This window comes from Pan troglodytes, chromosome 16 (genome assembly GCF_028858775.2).
Source record: "Pan troglodytes isolate AG18354 chromosome 16, NHGRI_mPanTro3-v2.0_pri, whole genome shotgun sequence".
NCBI classification, from domain to species: domain Eukaryota; kingdom Metazoa; phylum Chordata; class Mammalia; order Primates; family Hominidae; genus Pan; species Pan troglodytes.
In genome coordinates this window covers 61,320,361-61,341,956 of record NC_072414.2, presented here as the reverse complement: position 1 = coordinate 61,341,956, position 21,596 = coordinate 61,320,361, and the positions used below count along the sequence as shown (strand labels likewise).

Below are 21,596 nucleotides of genomic sequence, written 5' to 3'. Positions count from 1 at the left end.
GTGGGTGGGGGGCAGGGGTAGCCAGTGGGCCAGCAGTGTTGATTGGTCAGGGATGAAATCATAGGGAGTCGAACCTGTCTTCTTGCGCTGACTCAGTTCCTGGGTGGGGCCCACAAGATCAGAGGAGACAAATTACTGATCTGAGTGGTGCCTGCTAATCCATCAAGTGCAGGGCCTGCAAAATATCCCAAGCACTGATCTCAGCAGCAGTCTAGGGAGGGTCAGAATCTTGAGGCCTCCAACTGCAAGATTCCTAAATCATAATTTCTAATCCTTTGGCTAATGTTAGTCTAGTCCCCAGGCAAGAAGGAGGTCTGCTTTGGGAAAGGGCTGTTACCATTTTTGTTTAAACTATAAACTACAAAGTAAGTTTCTCCCAGAGTTAGATCAGCCTATGCCCAGAAATGAAAAAGACAGCTTGGAGGTTAGAAGCAAGATGGAGTCAGTTAAGTTCGATCTCTTTGATTGTCTCCGTCATAATTTTGCAAAGGCGGTCTCAATCCCTCCCTTTGGATTTTGTAACACCTTAATCTTAAAGTGTAGGCTATGAAGATAGGAAAAGGCTGTCAATCGCTCTGGCTTCTTCCTGCTGACAAGGGACATTGTGGGAATGGGAGTGAACCCCAAGGTGAGAAGAGTGGAACCGCTTTCTAACTGTCTGAGTGTACTCATGCAGGCCTGGCTTGGCTTCCAAGGCTTGTGTGGGAAAAACATTAGTGCTCTCATCTATAGTTTTACTACAGTGTTTAAGTGAACAGCCTACTAAAAGGTACATTACGAGTTCTACAATTAGGAGTACAATTCCCAATTTTAAAAGCAAAGATTTGAAAGCATTAGCTTGGGGACTTCTAACCCACAAGGAATTTAGAATTTAGTCTAAACTGCAGGAAAAAACCTCAAGAACAGCTAACAACAGTATACTATAGTTTTCTTTTGGAGCATAATTTTGCCACTAGGCAGTGGACAAGGTGAACCCCTTGGGCAGTTACATTAGGAGGGGCTTCTTGTCCAGACATGCATCCGTCTGGGTACCTGGTAGCCTTAGTCCTCCCACAACAATCTTTTTGTTGTTGTTGTTGTTGTTTCTGGTTTTTTTGTTTGTTTGTTTGTTTTGAGACAGAGTCTTGCTCTGTCACCCAGGCTGGAGTGCAGTGGTGTAATCTCAGCTCGCTGCAGCCTCTGCCTCCTGGGTTCAAGCAATTCTCGTGCCTCAGCTTCCCAAGTAACTGGGACCACAGGTGCACACCACTACACCCGGCTAATTTTTGTATTTTTTAAATAGAGACAGGGTTTCACCATGTTGTCCAGGCTGGTCTTGAACTCCCAACCTCAAGCAATCCACCCACCTGGGCCTCCCAAAGTGCTGGGATTTCAGTCCCCATTTTTTTAAAAGCAAGTCATGATAGAACTGATTTACAGTTTACAAAATAAATTTTAGTCTTACTCTACTTGGCCTGATTATTTGCATAAAGTGCAGCAAGAATAATTATTTTTCACTTAGGCTTTTTAAATTGGCTTTGATAGCACTCTGTTCCATGAAGAATCTCAGATAAAAGTCTTTAAAAGCTGAGCCCAGCCATGGGTTTGTACCCTCAAATACCTATGAGTTGAGCAAAATCCTCTCCTCTTGAGGTCCCAAGATAACTTGGGGTTCCTGGGCCTGTTAGAAAGTGACGCTCTTTACTTACCACAGGTCAGGAACCTTGTACAGGAACTCTGTGTGGACAAGGTATGAGGCCAGATTTCCCAAAGGGCTTTAATTGGCTCTAAAAGTCAACTTCCATTCTTTAAAGGAAGCATGCCATTCCAGTCAAATCCTTGGTAAAATGACCAGTTTCTCCAATGGTGTCCTGTGACAAAAGAAAACAGATTCTTATTGCACTTATGTAATTAACTATACTGCCATAAATTGAGAATACACACAAATGGTTTCCAAATTCTAGAGCAGTCAGGTAGAGAGAAACAAATATGCTCCAAAATTTTCCACAGAAGTATATTTTACTGACTTGTTAAAACTTGCAAATAGCTCTAAAGAAATAAGTAATCTTTACTCTGAAAACAAAAGGATTAGCAATGTTTAACATACCAGCTCTCCATAAGAGTCCTAGAAGTTTCCTTTTTTCCTCTATTCCAATAGTACAATTTTTAAAGTTATCTGAGACCTGCACTCAGAGTCTTGTATCTGATTATAAATTGCCTTTTGAAAAGGACAAAAGCAGGACAAAATGTCTGTGGATGACAAAAGTCTATAGCCACTATTAAAGCTACAATTGACTAGGAATTTTGGTTCTTCCACTTCTGTGGCATACAACAATTTTACATAACAATTATAATTATTAATAATGTACACTAAATCATATCAGAATTATAGAAGTTTCCCATAATTTTTGGAACACATACTAATAACATATTTATACAAATACAGTCCAAAGAAAACCAAACACCATTCTCTCTTTCTTTTGAAAGTTTTTTGTCTATTCTAAAGTCACAATCTCCAGAGTTATTAAGCAGAAATCTGCATTTAAGAGCACCTGTTAAATTTTACAGCTGATTATAAAACCAACTTTTGGGAGGACCAAAATGAGACAACAATCATCTGTGGATGACAAAAACATTATAGGGTAGCCACAGTTAAAGACACGATCGACAAAGAGATTTGTTACCTCTGTGGCACACAGCCATTTAACATAATTATAATTATTACTGCTAACATATACAAAGTCATATTAGAATTTTAGGAGTTTTACATAATTTTGGAACATATGCCAATAATACATTTACACAAACATAGCCCAAAGAAAGCCAAACACCATTTCATACTTGACAATGCTTCCTGTATGATTTTTATGTCAAATAAGCCAAATGTCATTTTTGGACTTTAGAGGACCTAATATCTAAAATATTAGGTTAGAAAGAGACATAATTTATAATTTGATTTTGGAAAGTTTGTCAAATATCAAAGGTTTAAAACACTGGATATCACAAAATAGAATCCCAGGTCACCATAAGTCATTCACTTAGCCAAAATGATAACTCCAAAAAATTTTTCTAAAAAAGAAAGCCTTTACTCTGATAGAGGAGACTTAGCTTTCCAAACAAGGCTCAATGAAGATAGCATGAAGCCACCTGAATCTGTCTCTTTTCTCTCTCCTCCTTTTTTTTCCTGCCATTTACCCAAAGGAGAAAACAAAACCACTTTCATTATCTTTTAACATTACATAAAAATCGGCTTCAAAAGAGAAAACCAAATTTCAGGCTTGCATTAGTGCATCTTTAATGTTAAAACTAGTTTTTTAAATAAAATTTTATATCTCTATCCAGTTATAATTAGTCTGACCATAAGGTAAGATTTTTATAGACTTTTTAGAACTCTTTACAATTTTCCATCCAACAGCAGATTAGTTTTCTAAGAAAACCCTGTTATTCGGACACACAGGCCCAGATTCTGGCCCCACATCAGTATGATTTTAATGTTTTAACCTAAGGGTGGCATGCATCTGTAATCCCAGCTACTCGGGAGGCTGAGGTAAGGAGAATGGCTTGAACCTGGGAGGCAGAGGTTGCAGTGAGCCAAGATCGTGCCACTGCACACCAGCCTGGGCGACAGAGTGAGACTCTGTCTCAAAAAAAAAAACAAAAAAAAAACTGGATGCGGTGGCTCACACCTGTAATCCTAGCACTTTGGGAGGCCGAGGCGGGCGGATCACCTGAGGTGGGGAGTTCGAGACCAGCCTGACCAACATGGAGAAACCCCTTCTCTACTACAAATAAAAAATTAGCCAGGTGTGGTGGTTCATGCCTGTAATCCCAGCTACTTGGGCAGCTGAGGCAGGAGAATCACTTGAACCCAGGAGGCAGAGGTTGTGGTGAGCCGAGATAATGCCATTGCACTCCAGCCTGGGCAACAAGAGCAAAACTCCATTTCAAAAAAAAAAAAAAAAAGCTAAAATTTCTTTTAAATCTTTTTTTTTTTTGAGACATGGTCTCACTCTGTTGCCCATGCTTGAGCACAATCTTGACTCACTACAACCTCCACCTCCTGGGTTCAAGCGATTCTCCTGCCTCAGCCTTCTGAGTAGCTGGGATTACAGGCACCTGCCACAGGCCCCGCTAATTTTTGTATTTTTTCAGTAGAGTTGGGGTTTCACCATGTTGGCCAGGCTGGTCTTGAATTCCTGACCTCAAGGGATCCCCACTCCTCAGCCTCCCAAAATGCTGGGATTACAGGCGTGAGCCACCGTGCCCAGCCAATTTCTTTTAAATCTTAGCCAACTTGTTTATACCCACAGAATTTTTTACAAGATCAACCCTTTACAAACCCCTTTCCCTTTGCTTAAACCTTCAGTTTTGTTCCATTACTCTTTTAGGTTAAGACAATCTTTAAAACCCTCTGAAGTAGACAAAATTACATTCCCTTTAACAAAAGCCATATTCCCATGCCTTCTGATCATCTTTTACCAAAAACACATTCCCTACACACCTAGTATGTAAAACGCATTCTCCAGTGGTCTCAACTACATATTACAATGTTAAATCTTAGCAACTTTTATTTTTAGTGAAAAACCTGGTAAGTAAGCGATTTTAATTATGTACTGGGGTGGAGCCTAGGACATCAATCAGAAATGAAGATAAGGTCTGACTCTTAGCATAGCTGGCGGGCATGGCTCTCCACATGTCCCCAGGCCTTACCTATCATCTAATGCTCCAAAGTAGGGAAATCGAACAATTCTCAAAAGTCAAAGAAACAGTTTGACCTTAAAGCATTTAGCAAATCTGATACCTGACCTTATTTTAGACCAAATGTCTACATTTTCAAGACATTTTATTTTACCAATAATCTTTAAAACTGTCTTTATTTCCCAGGTCAGGTGCAGTGGCTCATGCCTGTTATCCCAGCACTTTGGAAGGCCGAGGTGGGTGGATCACGAGGTCAAGAGCTCGAGACCATCCTGGCTAACATGGTGAAACCCCATCTCTACTAAAAATACAAAAAAATTAGCCGGGCGTGGTGGCGGGCACCTGTAGCCCCAGCAACTTGGGAGGCTGAGGCAGGAGAATCACTTGAACTTGGGAGGTGGAGGTTGCAGTGAGCCAAGACTGCGCCACTGCCTCCAGTCTGGTGAGAGAGCGAGACTCCATCTCAAAGAAAAAACAAAAAAACCGTCTTTATTTCCAAAAGACTACTAAAGTCATGTGAACAAAAAGGTATTACGGTTTCTATTTTTCTGATAAAATATTTGATTTAAATGCTTATATTTCTAAGCCAATTTACCAGAGCTCTTTTATACAAACATCACACACACACACACACACACACACACACACAACACATATGAATACAGACAGACAGAAGATTCAGCACTTGTAAGATTTTTCATTTGCCAGTTTCTTAACTGGGTGACTGGCTTTAGGGTGGAGCCCTTGGAGGAACAGGGCCGGGAAAGCATGCATTTCTAGAGCCAAATAAGCAGCAAATAAGCAGCTGAAGGCAAAGACAGATCCCCAAAATTAAGGGTGCCATTTTATACTGGATCCTGGATCCCCAACAGGAGGGAAATACTGTGGGAGAAGACCGTGCAATGCTTCTACCCTGCATTCCATTCAAGGCAACCCAAAGCCAATCAGCTCATTTTGTAATCGGCCCATCTCTCACAGGAGTCTCATCTCCCAGTCGGGGGTGGGGATGTCTCCTTATCTTCCAGGTGGCCGAGAGCATGCGTCTCTGATCCAAGTGTGCAGAGTCAAGTATCCCTCCACAACTACTATTAGCCACTCCCTAAAGTATATTTCCTACCTAGTTATTACACACCAAAGCTCTCTCATAATAAGTAATTTCTGATACCCCTAAAAATCAAAACTGTCAGATAACACAATGAAAAACAGAACAGAGCCTTTGATTCTGAGAGGGATCTATCCGCTTTTAATTCCTGGGGTTTCATGAGGAAAACAGAGCCTTTTTTCCAAAACGGGGTCTGTGGTGCCTCCTCTGTTTTTCCCAAGGCGTCCCAGGCTACCAGAAGTTATCGTAGGGCCTCTCATGTGTGTATTAAGATTGGCAAGACAAAAAAAAATGGAAAAAAATAATTCAGTCAACTGAGAAGAAAAAACCTTTTCCCAGGAAAAAAACAAGTTCCAAAAAGAGAAAAACATAAAGGCCTTTTAAATATACCTATTGCTTGTTTATCCACTTTTAATTAAGCTGACTTTTAACCATAGCACTCTTTAAAAAATATCCTTTTAAATTTTTTATTACCCGACTTTAACAGTAAGCGACCAGTATTTTTGGCTTTTAAATTCTACCACAGTTAACTTCCCACATGAAATTAATAAGTTTTAGCTAAGGTTATAACTTAACCATGGACACATTCATGTCTCAAGGAGGAGGTAAGCAGTTTCTTTTTTTTTCTTTTTTTTTTCTTTTTTTTACAAGATTTAGAATCTCCCCCAGGGTAGTTTAGAGAAAGGAAAACTCAAGACAGGAAATCAGAAGCTATCCATGGGTTGGCTGGGGTGGGGGTGGGGAACCTCAATAAATGGCAAAGTTTCATAAATAAAACTCAGAAAGGAATCATTCCAGAAGCCAAGACTAAAACTCAGGCTGCCACTGTCAAAAAGCAAAGCCTCAGCTACTGAGTTACAGCATTGAGCAGTTTCTATTGCTCTCCCCAGAAGGAGCCTAGAGAAGCCAATTTCAAGCTTGCACAGGCTTTTAACTGCTCAAGAAAAAAATTTTAGGACTATGACATGAACCCCAAAATTCCTGTCCTCTGGATGGCAGAAACCAAGAGAAAGTATCCCCACATGGTCAAAAGGTTAAGCTCTTAAGGACACAAAGCAAGACGGAGAAATCTCGTCCAGTATTGGTTTCAGGAGCCTGTAGCAAGGTTTGTAACTGACCAGCCTGCCAAGCTGGCTTGAAAAGCGGGCTTATAGGGTCCTAAACCCACATTCTATCCTGTGATACCCCTCTCTCTATTACAGAACAAAGAAAGACAAATTCTTAGCACAAAGTACAGTAGATTTGCTACCGCCTAAGACTAGTCTCACAAATCCTTTTTTCTATTAATCAAACCCTTGCAGAGGAGACCAATAGTTTACTGTTTTACCCAGACAGAGAAAGAGAGACCAGAATCTTCGCTGGTAAGAATTTCTCTCCCTTTTTGCTGGCATACCCGGCTTCTGGGTTCTCTTTCTCTGCAGCTTCCAGAAGAAGGAGGGGCTTCTGATGACCCTGCTCGCTTGTGCTATAGCTGTGAGGTTCAAGCCACTTACAAGAGAAAAAATAAGCCACTTTACTGTTTTATGGAACCATAGGCAAGATTCTCAATTTGCAAGATGCTAACCAACAGGTCGCATGGGGAACCAAATTAACATTTTCCATCCCAGCAAAATATACACAACAGAACAGACGTTAGTCACCTCATTCAGCACCCAATATAAGTCTGGTAAAGCTCAAACTATTTCCCGTTGCTCCCTGTTTCTGATCCACTCCAAGTGGGGAGGGGAGGGATGACCTCCAAATGGTAATTCACAATGGAGTCTCTGGGCAAGGCGAAGACCAGATAGTCACCCCGAGAGACAGGCCTGTTGAGCTTTCTTTACGGCTTACCAAATGTAACCAGGCAAATAAGGAGGGATCTCTGAGTTAGACCTGCTGGACTTCCATTAGCAACCTCTCCTGAGATCCCTTCCACATACACAGACACACACAAAGACGAGATAGACAGAAGGCCTTCTAAATCAGATCCCTAACCAAGAACTCCAAGAGTATCCCTTCCAAACTATCCTCCTATTCTCCGTCTGAGAAACTGCCTCGAAATCTTCCTGATTGAGGATAAGTCTCTCAAACCAAGACTCTTCTTACTAGTTAGAAAGAGCCAACTGAGACCCCGCAGGAGCTGAACAGACACCCTGCAATGGGGCTACAGACACAAGACACCCCATGGTGGAGTTACAGACACCACACCATAGGGCTACAGAACCAGTGGCGAGAAGGAAGGAGGCATTGGCAGCACCTAGGTTACTCACCAATCCAGACACCCCACAATGGGGCTACAGACAGACACCCCATCATAGGCTATACAGACACCCTGTGATAGGGCTACAGTTAAGGAACATTGCCCCAGGACTATTTCTCCATTGCAATTAGATCAATGTACACTGGGTTGGCAGTGCCCCACCAGTACAGAGAGTCCCTGAGTCAGCCCCCAGTCCAAGAGAACTAGGTGGCTGCTTGGGCTGGCTTCTGGATCCATCACTGGAGTGGGGCCACTGAACCATGGGCAGGTAGCCACAAGGGCAATCCTGGATGAGCCACCAAATTTGTAAGTGCCCAAGGGGTTCACCTTGCCTGCTGCCTAGACAAAGCTGATTCATCAAGACAGGGGAATTGCAATAGAGAAAGAGTAATTCACGCAGAGTCTGCTGTGTGGGAGACTGGAGTTTTATCATTACTCAAATAAGTCTCCCCAATCATTCCTGGAGCAGAGTTTTTAAGGATAACTTGGTTGGTGGTTGGGGGGTGGGTAACCAATGAGCCAGGAGTGCTGGTCAGGGATGAAATCATAGGGAGTTGAAGTTGTCTTCTTGCACTGACTCAGTTCCTGGGAGGGGGCCACAAGATCAGAGGAGCCAGTTCATTGATCTGGGTGGTGATCCATCGAGTGCAGGGTCTGCAAAATATCCCAAGCACTGATCTTAAGAGCAGTCTGGGGAGGGTCAGAATCTTGTGGCCTCCAACTGCAGGACTCCTAAACCATAATTTCTAATCCTGTGGCTAATGTTAATCTAGTCCCCAGGCAAGAAGGAGGTCTCCTTTGGGAAGGAGCTGTTACCATTTTTGTTTAAACTATAAACTACAAACCAAGTTTCTCCCAAAGTAAGTTCAGCCTATGCCCAGGAATGAACAAAGATAGCTTGGGGTTAGAAGCAAGATGGAGTCAGTTAAGTTAGATCTCTTTCACTGTCTCAGTCACAATTTTGCACAGGTGGTTTCACTAACATTCCCTGGTGTATTGTAACAAGTACCCTGGACTGCCTAAGCTTGGAGAATGTTCTATGAAGATGGGGAGAGGCACATAGAGCTTGGGATTTTGGGTGACCAAGGTCAGGTCTTCTCTCTACCATCTCCTAGGTATGAATTTGGCTGGGCTTGTTCCAAATGACTTTCATTTTTGTCATCTGTGAAATAAAAACATTAATACCTACCTGGCCAGGGCTATGGGGGAGCTAAAATGAAATAATAATAGATGTGAACAAACTTTATTAACTACAAAACCCTGAATCAATGCCAGTGGTATTTACCACTATGGCTACTATTACGGCTACTATTACTACAAAGAACACGTTCAGGAGAGTGAGCCATCAGCGGCGAAAACTTTTAGGATGATTTAAAAACCAAAAATTGAGGCTGTTTGCAGTGGTTCATTCCTATACTCCTAGCACCTTGGGAGGCCAAGGCAGGCAGATTGCCTGAGCTCAGGAGTTCAAGACCAGCCTAGACAACATGATGAAACCCTGTCTCTACTAAAATACAAAATATTAGCCGGGGGTGGTGGCATACACCTGTAGTCCCAGCCACTCAGGAAACTGAGGCACAAGAATTGCTTGAACCTGGGAGGCAGAGGTTGCAGTGAGCCGAGATTGCACCACTGCACTGGTAACAATCAGACAGAGTGAGGTGACAGAGCAAGGCTCTCTCTCCAAAAAAAAAAAAAAAAGAAAGAAAAAATAAATTTAGGTAAAATATACATATATAATTTACCATCTAGTTCAGTGATTGTAAATACATTTATATTCTTTTTTTTCTCCCCTTCATCCCCCACCTCCTTCCCAGCCTCTGATAACCACCAATCTACTCTCTATATTCAAGGATGGGGGTTTTTAACCTGAGGTCCATGACAATCCATGGATGGGCCTCAGGGAGTTTATCAAATTATAGGTTAAATTATGTGTGAGTGAGTGTATATGTGTGTGTGTGTGTCACTGGGGACAAGGGCTATGGCTTTCAACAAAGTTTCAACAGTTTCAGTGGCATCTGTGAGCCAGGAAAGGTTCAGAACCACCAGCCCCTTGCAGTGCCTGGTGAACAAGGGCGAAGCCGCATTCCCAGGGTAACCTGGCGTCCAGACGGAATCGCCATTCCAGGGCAGGATTTGTTGGCGTGGCTCCAAGTGGTGGGACAGAGTCATGCTACCAGTCAGTGAATGAAGGGAGTGTCACTTCACAGAAACCTGTTTCTGCCTGGCTGCCCCACCCTGGAAACTGGAAACTGGTCCGGTGGCTGGGAGAGGCATTCCCTCAGCAGGCGTGATCCAGGGAGAAGCGGCTCTGCAGGCTGCACTGGCCTTGCCCTCTGACTTGGGTAAAGTCCGCACCCAAGGCAACCAGCCCACACCAGAGGCAATGGGCCTGGATCTCATCTGCAGACCCAGGGGGATGGGTGACAGAGGGAAAGGCAACGGGAACCTGGCAGGGCCCTAAGGAGGGGTTGCCATCCATGTCACTGTGGGCCACTCAGGGTAAGCACAGGCTGGAATAATGGCCACCCCCACCCCCATCCCAAGCAACTCCCTGGGAGTCTTTCCAGGCTGGCCAGGCTGCAGGCCTGCCCCCAAGCCTCAAATACCCTCTAGCTGGCCACTTCCCTGGCAGCCTTTCGGGCCCAGCACAGAGTCAGCCTCCTCCAGGAGGGACACGGGCTCCAGCGACTCCTGTCCTGCTGCCCTCCTCCTCCCTGAACCCTCTAGCTGTAGGGAAATGGCTGAGACCAGACTTCAGGGTCACACTGATCTGGCTTTCAGACTTGGCTTCTCTATTCATTAACTGGTGCCCTTGAACATGTTGCTTAACTTTCTCAGCCTTGGTCTTAGCCTTCTCAGCCTCTCTGTCCTTAGCTTATAAACTGCATGAAGATTAAATGAAATAATGTACATAAGGTTCTTTGCATAGAGCGTGGCTGGCAGCAAACAGCTCAATCAAAGGTCATTATGATTATTAGCTTGATTTATATCATTCTCTGATCCTTTCAAGTGTTGTCATTTTGGTAGCCACAATTTAGATTCCTGAAAGACAGGACCTGGATCTATTTTCATTACAGAAGAAGAGACTTGGCTGGGTGTGGTGGCTCACACCTGTAATCCCAGCACTTTGGGAGGCCGAGGCTGGCAGATCACCTGAGGTCAGGAATTTGAGACCAGCCTGGCCAACATGGTGAAACCCTGTCTCTACTAAAAATACAAAAAAATTAGCCGGGTGTGGTGGCAGGAGCCTGTAATCCCAACTACTCGGGAGGCTAAGGCAGGAGAATCGCTTGACTCTGGTAGGTGAGGGCCCTGGGAGTCTGAGATCCCAACTTGGGCATTCTATGGGGCAGCTCCCAAGGATTCAAGCATCCTCCCACTCAAAGCTGTTTGTCCTCTCACCTCTCCTCTCTCTAAAACTGTTCTTGCTGGAAAACCTCCTCTCTCCTCCCTGCAGCCACTGCCACTGGAGATGTGCCCAAGTCTTCATCCCTTGCCACATACTCTCACTTTCTCTGTTGTCAACAGGACCTAAAAGCGTCTTCCTGGAAGCCTCAGAGCCAACACACCTGCAGGCACTTGCTTAATATGCCTACAGGTGAATGTTAGTGAATCTCAAAAGCACCCTAGGCACTGGGGAGACTGAGACTTCTAAATTAAACCTCCAAATGCCTCCAGGAGCTTAGAGTTTGGTAGAAAGATGACACAAATGAAAGGTTGACCATGTGTAGGGACAGGAAGCTCTAAGGAGTGGAGAGAGGGGGAAAGAGCTAAATACTGTGGGGTAGATACAATGAGAAGGAGGGGCACACTAGGATGAAAGAGCGTAGAAAGCAGAGACTTCTGATGCCTAAAGTGTTTACAAAACAATCCGCATGTGGTGGGCGCAGTGGCTTACACCTGTAAGCACTTTGGGAGGCTGAGGCGGGAAGATCACTTGAGTCCAGGAGTTCAAGACCAGCCTGGGCAACATAGTGAGACTCTATCTCTACAAAAAATAATAATAATAATAAAGAAATTAGCCAAGTGTGGTGGCGCGAGCCTGTAGCCCCAGCTACTAGGGAGGCTGAGGCAGGAAAATCACATGAGCCTGAGGTCGAGGTTGCAGTGAGCCATGTTACTGCCACTGCACTCAAGCCCAGGCAACAGAGCAACACCTCATCTAAAAAAAAAACCCAGCATGATACTGTAATGGTGGAAACATGACATTAAGCATTTGTCAAAGTCCATAGAATGCACAACATAAAGCATGAGGCCTAATGTAAAGGAGGGACAATACTTAATAACAATGCATCCATGTTTGTTCATCATACACACTAATGCAAGATGTTAATAACAGGGGGGTGGGGAGGGAGGGAATGGAAACTACCTTCTGCACAATTTTTCTATAAACCTACATCTGCTCTAAAACATAAAGTCTATTAAGAAAACAAAAGGCCAGGTGCGGTGGCTCACGCCTGTAATCCCAGAACTTTGGGAGGCCGAGGCAGGCAGATCACCTGAGGTCAGGAGTTTGAGACCAGCCTGGCCAACATGGCAAAACCCCGTCTCTACTAAAAATACAAAAATTAGACAGATGTGGTGGCGGGCACCTGTAATCTCAGCTAATCAGGAGTCTGAGGCAGGGAGAATTGCTTGAGCCTGGGAGGCAGAGATTGCAGTGAGCCAAGATTATGCCATTGCACTCCAGACTGTGCAACAGAGTGAGAGTCTATCTCAAAAAAAAAAAAAAAAGACAAAGAGCTGTCAAAATAAAAACCCCGCTCCCAGTTTCTTTTGATAAATATGAAGATCTAACAGCCCTGGGCTGAATCTGCACATGGAAAGAACGGGCTGCAGCCCAGGAAACACAGCTTCTTCACATGGGTACTCACCCTTAGGTTTGCTGAGGCCTCACTACTCCTGCCAGGCTTGGCTGGGAGCTTTGGGGAGTTTGGGGCCCTGGTGATAAGTCAGGTGTCTGATCACAGAGAAACAGGCACATTTCGCTGGCGTCTTTGGAGCACCATTTCCCAGGCACTGGAAAATGATGACATCAATGGGAAATGATGAAGAAAGTAAGGAAAACCAGGACAGTTTTCAGACAAGTTGAGTTTGATTCGCATGTATTTGCCGTTAAAAAAAAATGTGACTGCATCTTGGAGGAGAAGTTGAGGCTACAGATACATTTCAGAGGGAGAGAAAAGTGACTTTCAAAGCCCCAGGGAATACCTGAGGTCCCACCAAGGAGAGGAACACAGACAGGGGAGCCCAAGGGAGAAGAAAAAGCCAGGTTCATGGGATGATGTGGTAGAGGTGATGATAAGGGTTCACCCAGAACCTTAGCTTCCCAGGCAGATGGCTGTGAGTAGAAACTGCGGTGGGTGGAGAGGTAGATGAGGCTTAAGGAGACAGGAGGGGTCACGTGTTTGGGGAGTGGTCAGGAACCAGCCAGGTGAGAGGCAGCGAACTTGGTAGGCTGCTTGGGTTAATGTAGTTCCGAGTTTGCACCTGCCCTGGGGCTGGTAGCAGAAGTGGAGAGTGGGCAGGAATATGCTTGATCATTCATTCATTCATTCATTCATTCAGCACACATTTCCTGAATACCTACTATATGTCCAAAGCTCTGGTAGGAAATATATGGGGATGAAGAAGCAGACACAACAGTTCTATCCCTTAAGAGCTCACATTCTAGTGTAGATCTGCACTAACAATTGCCACGCGGCACATCTAATAGTAAAGCAGTGGTTATTGCAGACTCACTGTGCACCTGGCTGCAGGCCCAGGTGGGTGCTCGTTCCCTCTGCAAGAGAAACAAACATTCCAGGGTGCTGTGGCTGCCTGACCTATAAGGGCGACGCAGCTGCCTGGGGATAGACAGTGCTTAAAAAATAGTGGTTATGCCTCTAGGGGAACACAGAGGACGGCATTATGCTAGGGAGTCAGGGGAGACTTCTTGAAGAAATGAAGCTCGGGGCCAGGTGCGGTGGCTCACGCCTGTAAGCCCAGCACACTGGGAGGCTGAGCTGGGTGGATCACCTGAGGTCAGGAGTTCGAGACCAGCCTGGCCAACATGGCAAAACCCTGTCTCTACTAAAAATACAAACATTAGCCAGGCATGGTGGCGGGCACCTGCAGTCCCAGCTACTTGGGAGGCTGAAGCAGGAGAATCACTTGAGCCTGGGAGGCAGAGATTGCAATGTGCTGAGATTGCCCCACTGCACTCCAGCCTGGGCAACAGAGCAAGACTCTACCTCAGGAAAAAAAAAAAAGAAATGAAGCTTGGGATAAGTCTTGAAGAGTCAATAGGAGTGCCACAGCTATGGGGGAGAGCTGAGGGTATAGCAGGACAGGGCCATGGAGGTAGGAAGAGGGCGTGCCATTCGAGGACCTGTCTGCCAGAGTGGAGCCCAGAAAACAGAGGCCAGATGAAGAATTGGTGTGTGCTGCATAGGAATGGGGTGGGAATGAATGCTCTAGTGGGACTGGGAAAAGAGAACCTGAGCCTCAGAGATGGTGATGAGACAGAGGCTGGCCACTCCAATTGTGGTGGCAAGGAGAATGCTGAAGAGTGAATGCAGCCTAATTTCAAACCCTGGCTCCATCATTTACTGTGTGCCCTTGGACAGATTCCTTAGTTTCTGAGTTTCTAATCACTTGAATCAGGATCATAAAAGTTTCAACGGCTCTGGTGAGGATGAAAACCCATGGTATCTACCAGATGACAAGGACTCAATAAAGAGCTATTATCACCACTGCATTTTAAGCTGTCTCAGGTCTGCATTAATGCTCTCTCCTGTGCCTTTTGCCCTTGGTTTATAAAACTGCTTGAAAACAGACTGTTTCTCCTCCAGCTCTGACCCACCTCCTGGGCTGGAGCCGTGGCAAATGGGCACTCCCTGTGTGAGGATGGCAGGGGGTTGCCATGGTGACCTCCCAGCTTGGCTTAGGACTCTGAGTGTACTGAGCCTTTTTTCTTTTTTCTTTTTTTTTTTTTTTTGCCCTAGCTATCCCAGCTATTCTAAATATTTACTGCTAGACGATTATTACATCTGAAAAAGCTGAATGATATTCCCTAGCACATTGCAGAGAAAAATGGAAAACAATCCACATTTCTGGCAACAGAACTGGTGGGTAACTTACCGCCACATCCATGCAAAACTGTACCGTGGGGCTATTAAAAATGGTACAGATCTGTGGTAACCGACAGGTAACGGTGTCATGACAAGTTGTTAAATGAAAAAAAGCAGGTTATAGAACAGCCTAAATCTCGTAATACTGTCTATATAAAATGGTGCTACATTTAACTGCTTTGTATTTATGAACAGAAGAAGATTTAGAAGGCTGTTCATTGTGGCTCTCTCTAGATGGTAGTGGTAGATCAGCAAATCTAGGGATTTGCTTTACTCTTTCTCCTTTTCTGTAACAACAGGGTTTGCCCACAATGAGCATGTATATTCTTTTTTCTTTTTCTTTCTTTCATTTAACGCAACGCTATTAGAAGAAAATAAATGAATGAGTCCTCTAACTCTTGGCGGGTCTTAAAAGGATTAATTGTGTCAGCCAGCCCATGGGTTGCAAATGCTGGCATTTGCTTGTACATTCACCTGAGAAGGTCACAGGTGAGCCTTACTCTATGTGCCCCCATCCTGCCTCTGGCCCAGCAGCACCACTGGCCGTTCAGGGGAGCTGGGGACCAAGTCCTAAAGCCTAACAGCTCATGCATTTGGAAAAGCCACCCCATTTCCCTGAGCCGAAGGCATAAAGAGGGGGATCCCTCTCTCACCACCATAGGTGAAGGTGGAGGCTGGTGGGAGCACTCTCACTGGGAGCATGGCAGAGGCCATCTGCTAGTAGACCTATATCAAGCACTCACTGTGCGCCAGCCTCTGTGTTATCCCTGGAGACTCATGGAGATCCAGGCAGACTCTTGGCCTAGTGGACAGAGGGCTCCAGGAAGGGCTTGGAAATCCAAATCCTCCTCATTGTTCCTGCAAGGTTCTCTTCTCCTGCCCCATGGTCCACACTTTATGTTCAAACAAGAAAATAGCGCAGTCCCCAGCAGTAGGTCCTGGAAAACCCCACTCCTTAGCATATCCTCAAGCCCTCCGCAGTCCCCCAGCCCCACCTCCCACCAGCCTTGCCATATGCCTGCCCACCTGTCATCTCGGTCCTTAGTGCACAGGAACTTCCCACCCCCATGCACTCTTTGTGCTTGTTATTTGCACTGGATGAGACATCTCTTCCTCCATCTTCTCTTCTTGATGAAATAATTCCTTTTCTTCTTCTTCTTCTTCTTCTTCTTCTTCTTCTTCTTCTTCTCCTTCTTCTTCTTCTTTTTTTTTTTTTTTTTTGAGACAGGGTCTCACTCTGTCACCCAGCCTGGAGTGCAGTGGTACAAACACAGCTCACTGCAGCCTCGACCTCCTAGGCTGAAATGATCCTCTTACCACAGCCTCCCTCCTGAGTAGCTTGGACCACATGCACACGCCACAGTACCTAGCTAGGTTTTTTTCTTGTTTTTTATTTTTGGTTTTTTTGAGACGGGGTCTCCGTCTGTCATCCAGGCTGGAGTGCAGTGGTGCGATCTCGGCTCACTGCAACCTCTGCCTCCTGTCTTATCCTCCTAAGTAGCTGGGATTACAGGTGCCCGCTACCGCGCCCAGCTGATTTTTGTATTTTTAGTAGAGACGGGGTTTCACTGTGTTAGCCATGGATGGCCAGGCTGGTCTCGAACTCCTGACCTCAGGTGATCTGCCTGTCTCAGCCTCCCAAAGTGCTCGGATTACAGACATGAGCCATGCACCCGGCCCTGGCTAGTTTTTAATTTCTTTTTTTTTTTTTTAGAAATGGGGTCTCACTATGTTGCCCAGGCTGGTCTCAAGTGACCCTCCCACCTTGGCCTCCAAAAGTGCTGGGATTACAGGCATAAGCCACCAGTCTTCTTGACAAAATTCTTCCTTTTGTTATGGCTAAACGCAAATGTCACCTGCTCTATAATGCTTTCTAGGGTAAAATTAGCTTCCACTCACTTCTGGGTTCCAGTACAAGGGTATCTATCATTTCATTTGCAAACTTCAGTTAGATTCCAGTGTCCTGGTTTCCATCAGGTCAAGACAGACCCAGCTTGTCTTGGTCATTGCTGTGCCCATGGTGCCCAGCCCAGGAACACTGTCCAGTGTTCCTGTTCAATGAATGAATGTTTGCTGAGCCACTGAATGACTTCTGCTGTCCACTGCACTCTGAGCCCTAGAGGCAGGGTCTGGCCTGGTTGTCTGGCATCTTCTACCTGGTGGTTGCCACACTGTGTTCACGAAAACTGCACTTCAGTGCCAAAATTGTGTATCTGTTTGGTCCAAAGATACTTATTTCAAAAGTTTAAACATAGGAAATCTCAAACAAACTAATTGTAAAACAAAATGTAGGAGACAACTGGGAAAATGTCAACATTTGCTCTTTTATGATAATGAGGAATTATCAATTCTTAAGGTACAGTAATAGTACTGTAGTTATGTGTTTTATTGGGCCATTTTCCTTTGGAGATGTATACTGAAGTAATTGCAGATAAAATGATATGACGTCTCAGACCGGCTGTAACAGAATCTGGTGGGGATCCAGGGGACTGGGTAAGAGTATAGATGAAAAACGGCCATGAGTTGATAATTGCTGGAGCCAGCATGGAAGTTAATCTACTAATCTCTCAATCTTTGTATATGCTTTGAAAAGGGGAGAATAACAGTGTCAGAAAAAACCCTGAAATATGAAATATGTCTTTTGAGTCCTACTCAGATGTTGCATGCCTATAGACAAAGCAAAACTCTGTTGCAAGAATAATTACCACTCTATTCACAGACTTTCCTAACATGTGGGATATCAACATGACAGTTTTGAAACTGATACAGGAAGTGTGCCTCAGAATCTCCATCTGAACAAGATAAAACCAAAGAACTCAAAGGCAAATCGGAAATGCTTTAGAAACAAAAATTGTGGCTCCTTATAAATAAAAGACGGCAGTCTCTGAAAAAAAGCCAAAAGGCCTTGTCGGCGGAAAATATTAGAAGATATCACACAAATATATCTTCTCACTATTCCCCAACTAGGGTAGAGTCAGGAAAAGCTTTTTCTAGAAAATTTTACAGGGAAAAAAAGCATACTTGTGACATAATGATATTGCCAACATCCTTTGATTTTAAATTTCTGCTTTAAAAGGGATCAAATAGTATCCCTTCTTGAACTTTCCATGACTGAATTTTGAGTTTTTGAGGTGGATAGGTTTTAATGTTTTGAATATTTCATTTTTGTTTATTTTATCTGCTAACATAGACCAGAATGAGAATGTGTATTTTTCTAAGTCAATGTTTATTGGTATTCTAAAGCATTTTTATATTTAAAATTATTAAATATTTGGGTTTCCTGTTTTACATTTTTTAAATACCTTTTTGTAAAATACAAATACTGATTTCAGCATTATATGATATGCATATTATCGGCCCTGGTGATCTTACCCCAGCATGCAATAACTATTTCCATGCATTGTCAGAGCTAGAAGGGGATGCTAGGCACCTCTCTGAATGGACATCAGAACCACCCAGAAAGTTAAAAAATACTAATGCCCAGGCCGAACCCCAGCTCATTTAAATCCAGCTCACCAAGGGTCAGGGGAGGGGAAGGGGACCCACGTCAGTGACTGTAAAGCTGGTCCCAGGTAAGAGGAGCAGAGCCCACCTGGAGCCAGTCTGCTGCTGAGCCCTGTAGATCTAGCACCAGGGTGCCAAACGCCAGCCTGGGCTCTTTCTGGCTCTATGCTACCCAGCTAGTTGGCCTCCAGGGTGGGTGCAGCAGGCGGGGTCCTCCCCCAAGGCTGGGAAAGGGCGAAGCCCCTGCCAGGCTGATGGAAGGTGACTCCAGGCCCTGACTGTTGGGTTCCCCTCACCCCAACAGGGAAGCCTCTGGCTGCGGGGGAAGGCGAGATCCTATCTCCACCCTGCTCTCAAGCTTCTAATCTGATCAGAAACTTGAAGTCTGAGATAAAGCTGCCAGCCTGTGGAAGCCAGACCAGACCGCAGAGGAAGGAAAGGAAGGAGACCCAGAGAAGACTTGGGGCGAGGGTGAGTGCCTTCACATGTCCAGGGGCAGCAGGCTGGGAACCTGGAGGAGGCCATGCAACCCCTGAGAGCAGAACCAAGACCCCCAGACAAGAGCTTCCAGGAGACAGGCTTCATTCAGCTCAACCCACAGAGGCAAGCACCCTCATGCTGCTCCATGGGCACTGAGCTCCCTGCTCCAAAAATGTCCAAATCGAGTCTAAGTTTCTAACCCTGGGAAGAGGTGAGGACTGGTTAAAGCTAGGGTAGAGACAGGAGCCTGGAAACCTCTCTGGCAGCAAGTCCCAAGCCCAGCTGTGTTTCCAAATAAACCTGGCTTGTCAGAACCCAGAGCTGCCAAGGTGGGCCTATCTCGAACCTTCTGAATCAGGGTCCCTTGGGGTGCTGCCTGGGGATCACCCTGTTATCAAGCTCCAGTGGTGAGTCCCATGCTCAGCCCAAGGAGGGAACAACTGCTCTGAGCTGTGCTCGTTCGGGTCACATGGCCTAGAATCCGTTTGGGAGACAAGACACTCACAACCAAAAGCAAGCAGAAGTACAAGGAGCTGGGGACCCATAGAGCAGTCCCCCTTATCCATGGCTTCAGTTTTTGGGGTTTCAGTTACCTGCAGTCAACGGTGATCCAAAAATAGGTATATATAGTGCAACAGGATATTTTGAGAGAGTGAGAGAGGGAGAGACCACATTCATATATATATATATAAATATATATATGTATATATTTTTATATATATTTTTTGAAATGGAGTCTCGCTCTGTCGCCCAGGCTGGAGTGCAGTGGCACATTCTTGGCTCACTGCAACCTCCGCCTCCTGGGTTCAAGCTTTTCTCATGCCTCAGCCTCCCAGGTACCTGGGATTAAAGGCGCCCCCTACCACACCTAGCTAACTTTTGTATTTTTATTAGAGACAGGGTGTCCCCATGTTGGCCAGTCTGGTCTCAAACTCCCGACCTTAGGTGGTGATCCACCTGCCTCGGCCTCCCAAAGTGCTGGGATTACAGGCGTGAGCCACTGCACCTGGCATCGTATAACTTTTATTATAATATATTATAATAATTGTTCTGTTTTATTATTATGGTTGTTAATCCTTACTAATTTATAACTTACTCTTTACCATAGGTATGTATATATAGGAAAAAACATAGTATATACCAGGTTTAGTACTATCTGTGGTTTCAGGCATCCACTGGGGTCTTGAACTATCTCCCTTGCAGATAAGGGGGACTACTGTACTAGCAGGACAAGGTGAAAAGCAGCTGCCCCAAGAAGAAGGAGGCAGAATGGATGATGGAGGTGAGTTTAAATTCAATCCCACATCTCTGCAGTGAGTGTGTGCTCAGTGCCGGGGTCTGAGTTAGGCAGAGTGTCAGAAATGTCGGCTGCCCTCAAAGAGAACCCCATCTTTCTGAGTAGACAGACATACCCAGTGGACCACGAGCAGGTAACAGGAGAGAGGGAGACAGACATCTCTGAGGGATCACCTGCCTCCACCTGGGTGTTAAACAGGTGTCTAAAACATGACATGGCTGCATAATGTCTGACACCAAATCCTGCCTTGTGCTTCGAACAAGCTGCCCCCTCTGCTTCGAGATGCATTTCTTGCCTGCCTAGGCAATTCCACCACACCGTCTGTCCCAGCCCGAGCCCCACTTCATCAGCCTCCAGTGCACCCCTCTTCTCCTCTGAGCCCCTGCTGCAGCTCAAGTTGGCTGGGTGCTCCCAGAGCACACCAATGCCCCTCTGGATGGCAGGGCTCCTGCCTTGCCCACTGCTGAGTCCTCGCAATGAAACATTGCCCTATGTATGGGATAGCACTCAGAAAAGATCTGCCTGGTGGCTCGGTGAAGTTCAGAGAAGAAACCCTGAGCAAGGATGGTGGTGCAGTCAGGGCAGGCTCCTGGTGGAGGCAGTGCTTTAGGTGGATACCAAAGAGGCTGAGGACTTGCTTTGGCAGAGAAGGGAACGATGTCCCCAGAGACAGCAGAGGCACAAGGCAGGGAGGCAGACTGGCAGACGGCAAGTAGGGAGGCCTGCTGGTGCTGAGCTCAGAGAGGCAAGAGGTGGGAGCACAGCATGGGGAGAAGGGGAAAGGAGGGTGGGCACGCGGAGAAAGCCAAGACATAGCACCCCAGGTGCATTTCAATGCCAGGCCAGTGAGGGAGCGTCCAGGGAGCTGCTGCACCTCCCTAGATGATTTGCATTTGTGGGAAGCTTTTCTAGCAATCATTAACTCTGAGCTTCACCCACTGGGACTAGGGGGATTGTAAATCTATAAAGCTGTAGGTGAGCCATTTCACGTAATCATTACCCAAAGAGCACACCTCACAGGTGAGGGGAAAATGGTCAGGGCAGCCAAGCAGCCAGGGAGATGTGAACTGGCAGAGGGAAGAAGGCTGCATGGACCTGGGTAAGCGGGTGGACCGGCATGGGCCCAGACCTCAGCAGAGACTGGAGGGTACTAGGGGTCAGAGAAGGCTGCAGGGCACAGAT

At 45.5% G+C, this 21,596-nt stretch overlaps 1 protein-coding gene and 1 non-coding gene across 8 annotated transcripts in view; one reads left to right on the top strand and one right to left on the bottom strand.

The window, feature by feature from the left end:
- The window catches only part of PAQR5 (progestin and adipoQ receptor family member 5), a 107,960-nt gene that overhangs the window by 68,241 nt on the left and 18,123 nt on the right, over window positions 1-21,596 (bottom strand). For all 7 annotated transcript variants that reach the window (XM_024349269.3, XM_024349266.3, XM_024349271.2 and 4 more), the window contains one exon: window positions 1,689-1,850. The gene's annotated coding sequence lies outside the window, so the exon portion shown is untranslated. The remainder of the gene's footprint in view (window positions 1-1,688; window positions 1,851-21,596) is intronic.
- On the top strand, window positions 13,754-13,881 carry LOC112205771 (small nucleolar RNA SNORA77). The gene has a single exon (XR_002939857.1). It is a non-coding gene; the product is annotated as a small nucleolar RNA SNORA77 (small nucleolar RNA).